The sequence below is a fragment of the Capsicum annuum genome, unplaced genomic scaffold, assembly GCF_002878395.1.
Source record: "Capsicum annuum cultivar UCD-10X-F1 unplaced genomic scaffold, UCD10Xv1.1 ctg5205, whole genome shotgun sequence".
In the NCBI taxonomy this organism is placed as follows: domain Eukaryota; kingdom Viridiplantae; phylum Streptophyta; class Magnoliopsida; order Solanales; family Solanaceae; genus Capsicum; species Capsicum annuum.
The window spans coordinates 23,260-32,798 of NW_025860042.1; the positions used below are offsets into that span (position 1 = coordinate 23,260).

At 34.4% G+C, this 9,539-nt stretch overlaps 1 pseudogene; it reads left to right on the forward strand.

Annotated features, from left to right (window-relative positions):
* Window positions 1-530: 530 nt before the first annotated feature.
* LOC107841402 lies at window positions 531-2,426 on the forward strand (annotated as a pseudogene).
* Window positions 2,427-9,539: the final 7,113 nt, after the last annotated feature.

Below are 9,539 nucleotides of genomic sequence, written 5' to 3' on the forward strand. Positions count from 1 at the left end.
CATTTAATTCATCCAACAACTTCTGCATGCCATGTAGTAAAGTTGATCTTGACTTTGTGACTATTAAGACTTAGTCCTGCACATCCTTCAACAATCATCTTTATTTTTAGCCATCACTACTTATCCTCCTTGTTGACCTTAGTACTTAGGAGTTCCCTTAAGAAATTGAGATGCAATCTGTTAGTCAATTTACAAGTGTCCATGTGTATTTGTCTTCGGCCTTTTCACTCTCACTCTCGAAGTCAGTTTACCTCTGCTGTAGAGAGCAGTCCCTAATTGGTTGAACTTTGAGCTCTCAGTGTTGACTCTCTTTTCTTTTGCTTCTTTTACTGGCTACCTATTATAGGAATTTCTGGTCCATATATTTTAATAATAATATGCATGCATATAGAGAACATGAAGTTTCTATTTGTATAGAAGATTGGTTATGTCTTTTGTAGAGAATGATATCTTACTGTAGATTCTCTACTTTTTGCTGTGATGAGATTCAAATTAATAATAAAAGTACACTTCACTTGATAAAAAATAATATGCATGCAAGTATTCTGAAGTTCACAAACAAGATCGCTCTTTCTTATCGGGTGGTACCTCTCACAATTCCTGAAACTGGGATAAATGTATGTCCTCTGAAATTTAACGAGTATAACCCCAGTTATGACATTTCTTATGTTAAAGAGTTGATGCCAAAATTAGATCAGCCAGAGAGGCACTGCCCTCTAATAGGTAGGTGCTTGTTTTGTTTGGTTCCACCTCCAGTTTATTATATGATTCCGATAAGGTGGCCAACTAGCTGGAATTATGTATGGCGAAGTAATATAAACCATACACATCTTGCGGAGGTAAAAGCAAAACAAAAATGGGTACATGAGAAGGATCAACTTTGGTGGTTTCCAAGTGGTGGAACTCATTTTAAGCATGGAGCTACTGAATATATTGAGAGGTACACATTTATTTCTTTCACTTCTACTATCCCTATGACTATTGGAGTTGCATCTTTTTGATAATTCCATGCAAAATGAAAATCAATTTGAAAGGACGAAGGCTTACATAAAGAAATTTAATGAAGGCAATTTATGTTGTACTAGATGACCCATTAACTTACTAAGAATGGTGAAAATCAATCCTTAATGCTACCATTCTTTTATGCATCTGATGTACTTGATTCATTTATTCTTTGCAGGTTAAGGTTAGGAAATATGACTACTAATGAGATAGGTGACCTACGTGCCGCAAGGGTATATCAAGTGCTTGATGTTAGTTGTGGGGTTGCTAGTTTATCTACTTATCTTCAACCACTTAATATAGAAACACTGTCTTTTGCTCCTAAAGATGTTCATGAAAATCAAATTCAGTTTCTTTGGAATGAGGAATTGGTGCTATGATATCTGCTATAGCAACAAAGTAACTAACATATCCAAGTAACACTTTTGACATGGTCCATTGTTCAAGATGTTGAGTTGATTGGCATGATAATGGTGAGTATTTCCTTTATTGAACATGCGAACCTTATGTGCTTAAATGTAATTCACCTAGATGGAATTGCTTTAAATTATATAAGAGAATTGTATTTAATTATTTGGCTTTCAACATCATGTATGTTAATAGTGCATAAATTTGTAAAATTCAATGAACTTAGTGCTGTGCGAGAATCTACAAGGCCTTAGATAGCCTTTCATTATGGACTTGTTCTTTTTATTTCTGTATAGAGTAAACTATACTCCAAAAACTCTCGTGACAACTTAATTGTTATAGCGGAGTTTCAAACTATGAATATGATTCTGGTTCCTTAAGGCGATGGAGATTATATAAGGTATTTTTTCATTATATGCTGCCCATGCATGTCATGTATATACACTATTATTGTTTTACAATGCCAAAATGTATTTTTCATCTTGGTGTGCATACAGATGGTAATCTACTCATAGAATTTCATCGCATATTAAGACCAAATATATATTTTAAATATTCAGCTCCTCCTGCCTATAGAATGGATAAGGATTTTTTTGGCGATATGCGACAAACTAGTAAAGCTGACTTCTGGAATGTGCTAGAAGCTTATGACACAGAAAGTGCAGACAACTATATGGATTAAGCAACAAAATAAATCATGTCTTCAGCATAATGCTCAGGAGAAACCTGTAAGCTTATGTAATTCTGAGGAAGATTTGAATCCATCATAGAAAACACCTCTGAGGAACTGTGTTACTCTTAGTGACACTTCATCTTCTTTGGACAAACTACCTCCTCGATCACAACGTCTTTCAGAGTAATAACAAAGCCTCAGTTTGATAGGTTTGTCAATTCTCTTCCTTGGTATAGTTGTATATAATGAATTTTCATCTCTTAGCCCTGAAATCAATTATAGTAAATATATCCCTTATGACTGTACACACGGTAAGAACATTAGGTCACCTAGAGTGTTGTGAGCTTGTGTCTTCAAGAAATTCCTTTTAGATTGTCTAAGATAAGGTAAAATATTCTCTATATCATCTATGGTGCAACTAATCCAGTTGTCCAACTATGTTTTATTTGTCCTCATTTATATTGCATTAGCTTTAAAGGCTAATTCTTAGAAACTATGTCGTTGCTTGGTTCATCAGAAAAATGCTTCCCAGAAACTATTTTCTTAGCCAAATTTTTACACTTTTTCTACACCTTCAGTTCCAGTTTGTTGCTGCCCAGATTTATCGAGTTCAGGCAACAAACCATGGCTCGATCAATAGCATGAACACCATCTTGATCATCATCTAAAGTTCCATCCATAACAACTTCCTTTCCAAATTATCTACCAGCGAGGTAACATCTTCTATTCTGTTGGTTCTCCTAAATTAGCAACCATTGTATAAGGTCCGTAATATTAGATTTTATCTGTATCGTGTTGGTTCTGAAATTTCACAACATTGTACCCCTTGTCGTGTAAGACCAATTTTTGTAAAGCTACAATTTCGGTCGTCTTTCCTTGGCCTACCTCTGCCTTATTTCGCCATTGCTGATTTGTGTATTGCTGGCAAGAAGTCCTAATAAGCTTTTTTTTTTTGGGTAAAGGGAGAAGTTTTATTAGAAACTAATAATATTCATTACAAGGTATTGGGGCATTAGTGCCAAGGAGTAAACTAGTAGAACTGGGAATAGAGATGATAGCAAATATATACATAAGAAGCTTAAATGTTCCTGTCTCTGACTTTGTTTTCAGTATGTAACATAGGCAATATGCTTAATGCACATTCAACTGTCAATCATAAGTTTTTCTTGAATCATATACCACACTGCTTTCCAGAGGCGAACCAAGAATTTGAAGTCTGGGGGTGCACCAGTATTGTCAAAGGCGCGCATAAGTTCTGAATAAAGACTCAAATTTGTGTTGATCGCTTGCCTCGTTTAATGTGCAGTTTAAGTTCTAATTTATAAGATATACTTTCCCTTGTCAATGAGGCTTTTTTGAAGATACGAACACTAAATAATTGATATTTCACTTAATAAAAAAATAATAAAAAATAATTTCTGTTTTCATAAATTTGTCATTCATGCTTGTATTATTAGTCTTGAACTAGACATATGTTTGTATATATTTTTTCTCCTTTATGCCTTTTTTATTAAATCTCACGCTTTATTTGTAATTTGTGCTTAAATATAATGGATCTTGAAGTTTTTTTTGCCCTTTTTTGCTTTTGCTAAGGCGTTGAGAATTGTCTTTAAAACTAGAATTGGTTGAGGAGAATAATATCTATCCATTTCAATTCACAAGAATCAATAACAAATTGCTACAAAATAAAAAATTCATCAAGAATATAAGTAAAAATAATTATTTATTTATTTTTAATCAAATCTCATGAACTTAAATAGAAGCAAAAAAAAAAATTACACACTAACTTTCAAGCAACAAGTAAATATTAAATGCAATTAACATTACCCAAACTTGAATAAAAAAATAAAAAAAATGAAAGGAAGAAATGTGTATCTATTAGCATCAAATGGAAAATTGCTCCCTTCTCTTTGTTTGGGTACTATTAATTTGTAAATTGTAGTGTTCATATATATTAATTAAGGAGGGGTGGGGTGAGATGAGGTGGCTAAGGAGGAGAAGTAAAATGAAAAAATCAAGAGAGTCCATATATATTAATTAAGGAGGGGTGGGGTGTCAAGAGAGTCCATATATATTAATTAAGAAGGGGTGGGGTGAGATGAGGTGGCTAAGGAGGAGAAGTAAAATGAAAAAAATCAAGAGAGTCCATCAGGAATTGAACATGCAATGTCAGGACAGAAGGGCGTCAACATTTGAGTTCCAAACCAGTGCACCCACACAAGTTTAATTATTGACGGTGCACAATTAAATATATTAACACTTTAGTAGGATATATATATGTATATATATAATTTTTTTAAGAAGTTACCGAGTGCATGTGCACCCTCGAGGCACCACGTGGGTCCGCCTCTGCTGCTTTCAGACTTATGCAAAATTTTTACCTGTGTTAACATTTTACAGTAGTTCTCACTTTATCCCAAAAAAACATCCAAGTAGTTTCATTGATCTAGTTAATGGTTGTATTTTCTCCCTTTTCGCGAATGAAATAATGCAAATTGAAAGGAAATGAGTACTTTTTTCATATTCATCTCATAATTGGACTTAATTTTTAATTTTGGGTACTTGTTTTATCTATTGGCTAAGTCAGTTATCCATTGCTATACTGTATTAAAATTCCTTGCTTCTTACGTATGTTAAATTATATACCAATAGTTATTAGTTGATTTTTCATATTTTTTTCTTACAAATTTCTGAATATTGAAGTTACAAGTGAAGATGCAAGTTCCGAGAATGTACAAGCTCATTATTATTTTGCTTAGAACATTATATAAACTTGACATCAAATTCTAGCTCGGGATGTTAATTGGTTAAGTTTTTCTTTGTTTAGATAATATTGAAACTACTGACATCATATTCTAGCTCAGGATGTTAATTGGTTAAGTTTTTTATATTTAGCAAATATTGAAACTATATTTACCATCCTTTAATATTTTTAGTAGCAATTTTATATTTAGCAATGAAATATATAATTTTTATAATTTCAGTAGCAATCAAGTACGAGTTAGGTACTCGTCTCTAAAGGTTAATTTGGAATGAGGCAGTCCCTCCTCTCTAAAGATTAATATAGGATGAGTTATTTGTTCATCGTGATAGAGTAATTTAGGACTAGGTAATTACTCATTGCAAATAACGTTTAGCAATAAAAAAAAACTACTTTTTAAAGATGAAAATCTTCTATTTGGGATAAGATATATAATCTCTAAAAGTATTTTTGAGATCAGATATGTTACCATCTCTAATGACATGTAATGACTAGCTAGAGTACCTTAACGCAATTAACCTTAAGCGAATGGGGCTACTAGGATGAGCCGTGACCAATATTTTCCCATCCTAATAGAGCATTTGAGATGAAAAATGGACTTTTAGGGACAGGATTTTCCTTCCCTAGAGGCTGTTTTTCTTGTAGTGTTAACTGGAATAGGGAAGACAAGGTTAGATATTTTTTAAGTGTCTAGTAATAGTGATGATAAAGGTAAGAAGCTTAGAGTTTGTAAGTGCATAGAGCACTAAGGTAGTACGAACTTAGGTCCTACAAAGTGGTATAGTAGATAAGTGGTGACTAGAGTAATAAGCTAAGGGAAACAATTAAGACAGTATGACAGTTAGCTGTCGGGGTTAGAAGTGCTTATGATAACAAGGGTTGAGGTCATTTAGCTTTTTAGTTGTATGTTTTCTTTTGAATGTTTACTTTCATTTATGTGATCTAATTCAGTTCGAATAATGATTCTTACTATTACGTGCGGTTTGGACTGATACTACTCTTGCTATACCCTTTTTTAGGTATAGTATGGTTGTAGGAATTAGTTAATGTTTCATGGATGTTTCCTTCTCTACTTTTTCTGGGGAATCATTCGGTTAGTGGTCTTCATCATCTTCTGCTCATCTCATCCTATAGTGGAAGTTGTGTCTCCATAATATCTCATTTGATTAGCAGCTCTTGTACTTGTTTAGACTAGTTCCTTGGGTAGTTTTATTATCTTGTATTTAATGCTTTCATAAAATATTTGTAATTATTAAGTATTTTGTTAATTATTGAGACTTCTACATATCAATAGTCAAATGATGGTCTAGGTACTTCTTTATAGTTGGATTAGAGTAGTTACCCTCACGATCTGGTAATTTGGATCATGACAAGTTTGTATCAAAGCCTAGGTTATTAGTCTCCTAGTACAAGTGCAAATGTCGAGTAGAGTCCTTCAGATTGGTATGTTGACATCACCAAATCTAATATTTTAGGAGCTATGAGGAATTTTATGAAATTGTATTACTTCTATCTTTCCCTCGTGTGGTATGTATAGTTGCTTGTATGAGTTGAATCCAATTAGTATATCTTGATTCCAGTTGAAATCTCAACTAGGATAGTAGATGTCACTTGACTCTGCTTCAAATGACATGAGTAAAGGAAATTGAAATCAAGAACATTTAATTTGTATTTGGCCACAAGGGCCGTGAGTAAGGTCATCGATGATCACCTTTTGGTCGTCAAGTACATGATTAGGATTTCTGTTAATGAGGCATGAATTACAAATTATTTGATTGCAAAAATCTTTGAATCTAGGTGCAAGCAAGTAATCTTGGGAGCACCACCTTCTCTCCTCCTTGTTGAGCTCCCTGCGGAACACTGTAAAGTCCTGAGCAGTGGGAGACAGGGCTGTAGAGATGGAAAGATCATGCTCTATTTACTTCCTAACCACGGCTATATCTCACTCCAAACGGCTACTGGAAATCTGGGAATGAGGCTGAGGCAGGGGATTGGAAGGTGTGGCAATATCATCATGCTTACTATCATCATCCTCTACCTCTGCAGCCCTTCTAGTCTCTGCCTCACCTACCTTCCTATTCTTTCTACTCTTGAGTGCAAGCACCTTCACCTTGCAGGGATAAAAATGGATGTCCATCTCTACCTCTTGGTCGACATCCTCTTCAGGTACTCCGGTGTATTGGCTTAGTGCACAAACTAGAATTGCCCTTCCTGATGCTCTGATAAAAAACCTTCCACTCAATCATGATTTGTGCTCCCATATTTAGAGTAATACTATTGACAGTGCAGGTTACTTCCAAGGATTGAGGGTAATTCACATCAAAAGAATAACTCGATGGTTGAATCCTTCTAAGATACCAGGTTTATTCACCTTCTAGCATCGACTAAGAATAGGGAACTCATAATACCCTTGGTAATACGCTAGTAAGCTTGATCCCTAAACTCCTATGGAACTAGAGTGTCTCTCAACCATTTTATGTCCATCTCTAGAAACTTCTCCAAATATTCAACATTTAAGATATGATGCACTCAGAGTACCTTATTTCTGTGCGAATGCCCATGATGACATCCATTCCTCAAATATAGACGATGGGATTGGGGTCATCCTAGTGCATGGCATAAAAGTATGGTATAAATCTCCTTGAACTAGCTCGAAACCTTGGATAGGAGAGCTACCAACAATGGCCCCCAATCAAACTCATGGATCCAATTGTAAAACTCTTATGCCATATCTTCCATCCCTCTCATGGCGATGGCCCTCCCATAGAAAAATCCTAATTTTGATACTCCTAATTTCTCTACCAACTAGGTTCATCAAGAACTCTCTCGTAGGCGATATTGTTTTCTTGATTTTTGGTCATTGGATTATGTACCCTAAAAATTTTGGCTAGGGAACAATTTATAACCCATGATAGTGTTGAGAAGATCAGAATTTAAAAAAAGGCAAAATTAATATTTTTAGCTGGAAGGCTACTGCCTACAGTCTCCTGCTATAGCGGGATGCATCCTGACATATCATCGCTATAGTGGGACTTTCTCCACTAAATCAATATTACCGTAGAGGGATAAGGCCGCTATAGTGACTCATTGTTCCAAAAATTCCAAGGGCCCATCAATGGCGACCCTTGGGGAAAAAGTTTATTTTCAACATACTGAATTTAGATCAGTGTTATTGAAGTACCCTATCACTACTTTTAGAAAAAAATTGGGCATGATAATTTCTAAATCATGTCCAAATAATCAAAAAAAAATAAAGAAAAACCTTTCATATTCTCAACATTTTAGGCTTGTATTAACGTAAAACTCAAAAATTCTAACGTCCAGGATGCCATAGAAGCATTGTGAACAAAAGGAAAGCCACCATGCTTCAAAATTTTGGCTAGCCCAACCCTAAAATTTTAATTCAAATACCTATCCTAAAACTCTTATTTTCCGTACAAAATCAAGCATAATACATATAGAAATGTGAGTAACAAGTAAGGAAGTGAACTTTTTTATTTTTATGTTTTTCCATTGATGAAAGCAAAGTTATCAAGGAGGGAGAAGGGATTTTTATAGTGAGAGGAAAAAATAGGCAAGAAACTCATTTTTCACCCCTTAAATCTGTTGACCTCTCACTATAGTAGCCCTCGCCCACTATAACTATGTCTCTATAGCGGCAATATTATCGCTGTAGAGGGATCCCATATTGAAATTACAAAAAATTTTTGATGTTAAATTTTCAATTTATCTATTTTTCCAATATATTTTTGAGGTCCTAAATACATAGTAGGGAATGATGTTCTTCTTTTCTCCATCTTGTGCGATAAAAAAGTGAGAAATTTCCTCGATGGAATGAATTAATAATAAATTTGGTCATCAGGTTTTCGGTAACCTAATATTCAATTTTTTGTATTGCAGTAAGGTGTTAACCTCAAATCTTAGGCTCGTGCCACTCTTCCTTTCTTGATTATTCAGGGATGAATGATGAGTAAGTTGGTATTTGTTGTAAAGATTTAATTTATCGTTATGTCAGAAGCATCTTGATATAGGCTGTGGGTACAAGAGTTGTTGGAAACACATTCCAAACCTGCATGGGACAATGCAAGTTTAAAATTTTGAAAATTGAAATCTTTGGGTCGGGCTGATGTTATCCCGCTATAGCGGCATTGCTATAGCGAAGTGTATGTCACTATAACAGGATGACTAGACTAGAACCTCAAAACATGATTTAATATTTTTCCTTCTCTTTTATAATTAAAACAAAAGATAAAGGAGGCTTCTATACAACCCCTAGGGTTGCCTCCAAGCCGTGAAACCCAAGAGAAGGTACATTATGCTCTATTGGGGTAAAAACCATGGAATTCTTAGGTATTTCACATGCATATATTCTTGCATAAAGCTAGAATTCGCGTTCATACCTTCACCTTAAAAGAGGTAGTTTGGCATCTGGTAAGTTATATTAACCGACTAGTCTAGACCTAGTTAGGAAACATAAATATGATGTAGATGGATGGGAGATTTTTTGTTTAGGCCTTCGGACATAGTTTTTGGATGGATAAAAATATATGTAGGTTGTTTAATTAATATGATTATGCTTGTTGTGTGGAATTATTACAATTGTTCATTAATTGACTAGAATTCCTTGTTATTTCTTTTTGTATGAATAATGTGGTATAATACCCAAATATCAGATTAGAATTGATGAACGATAAA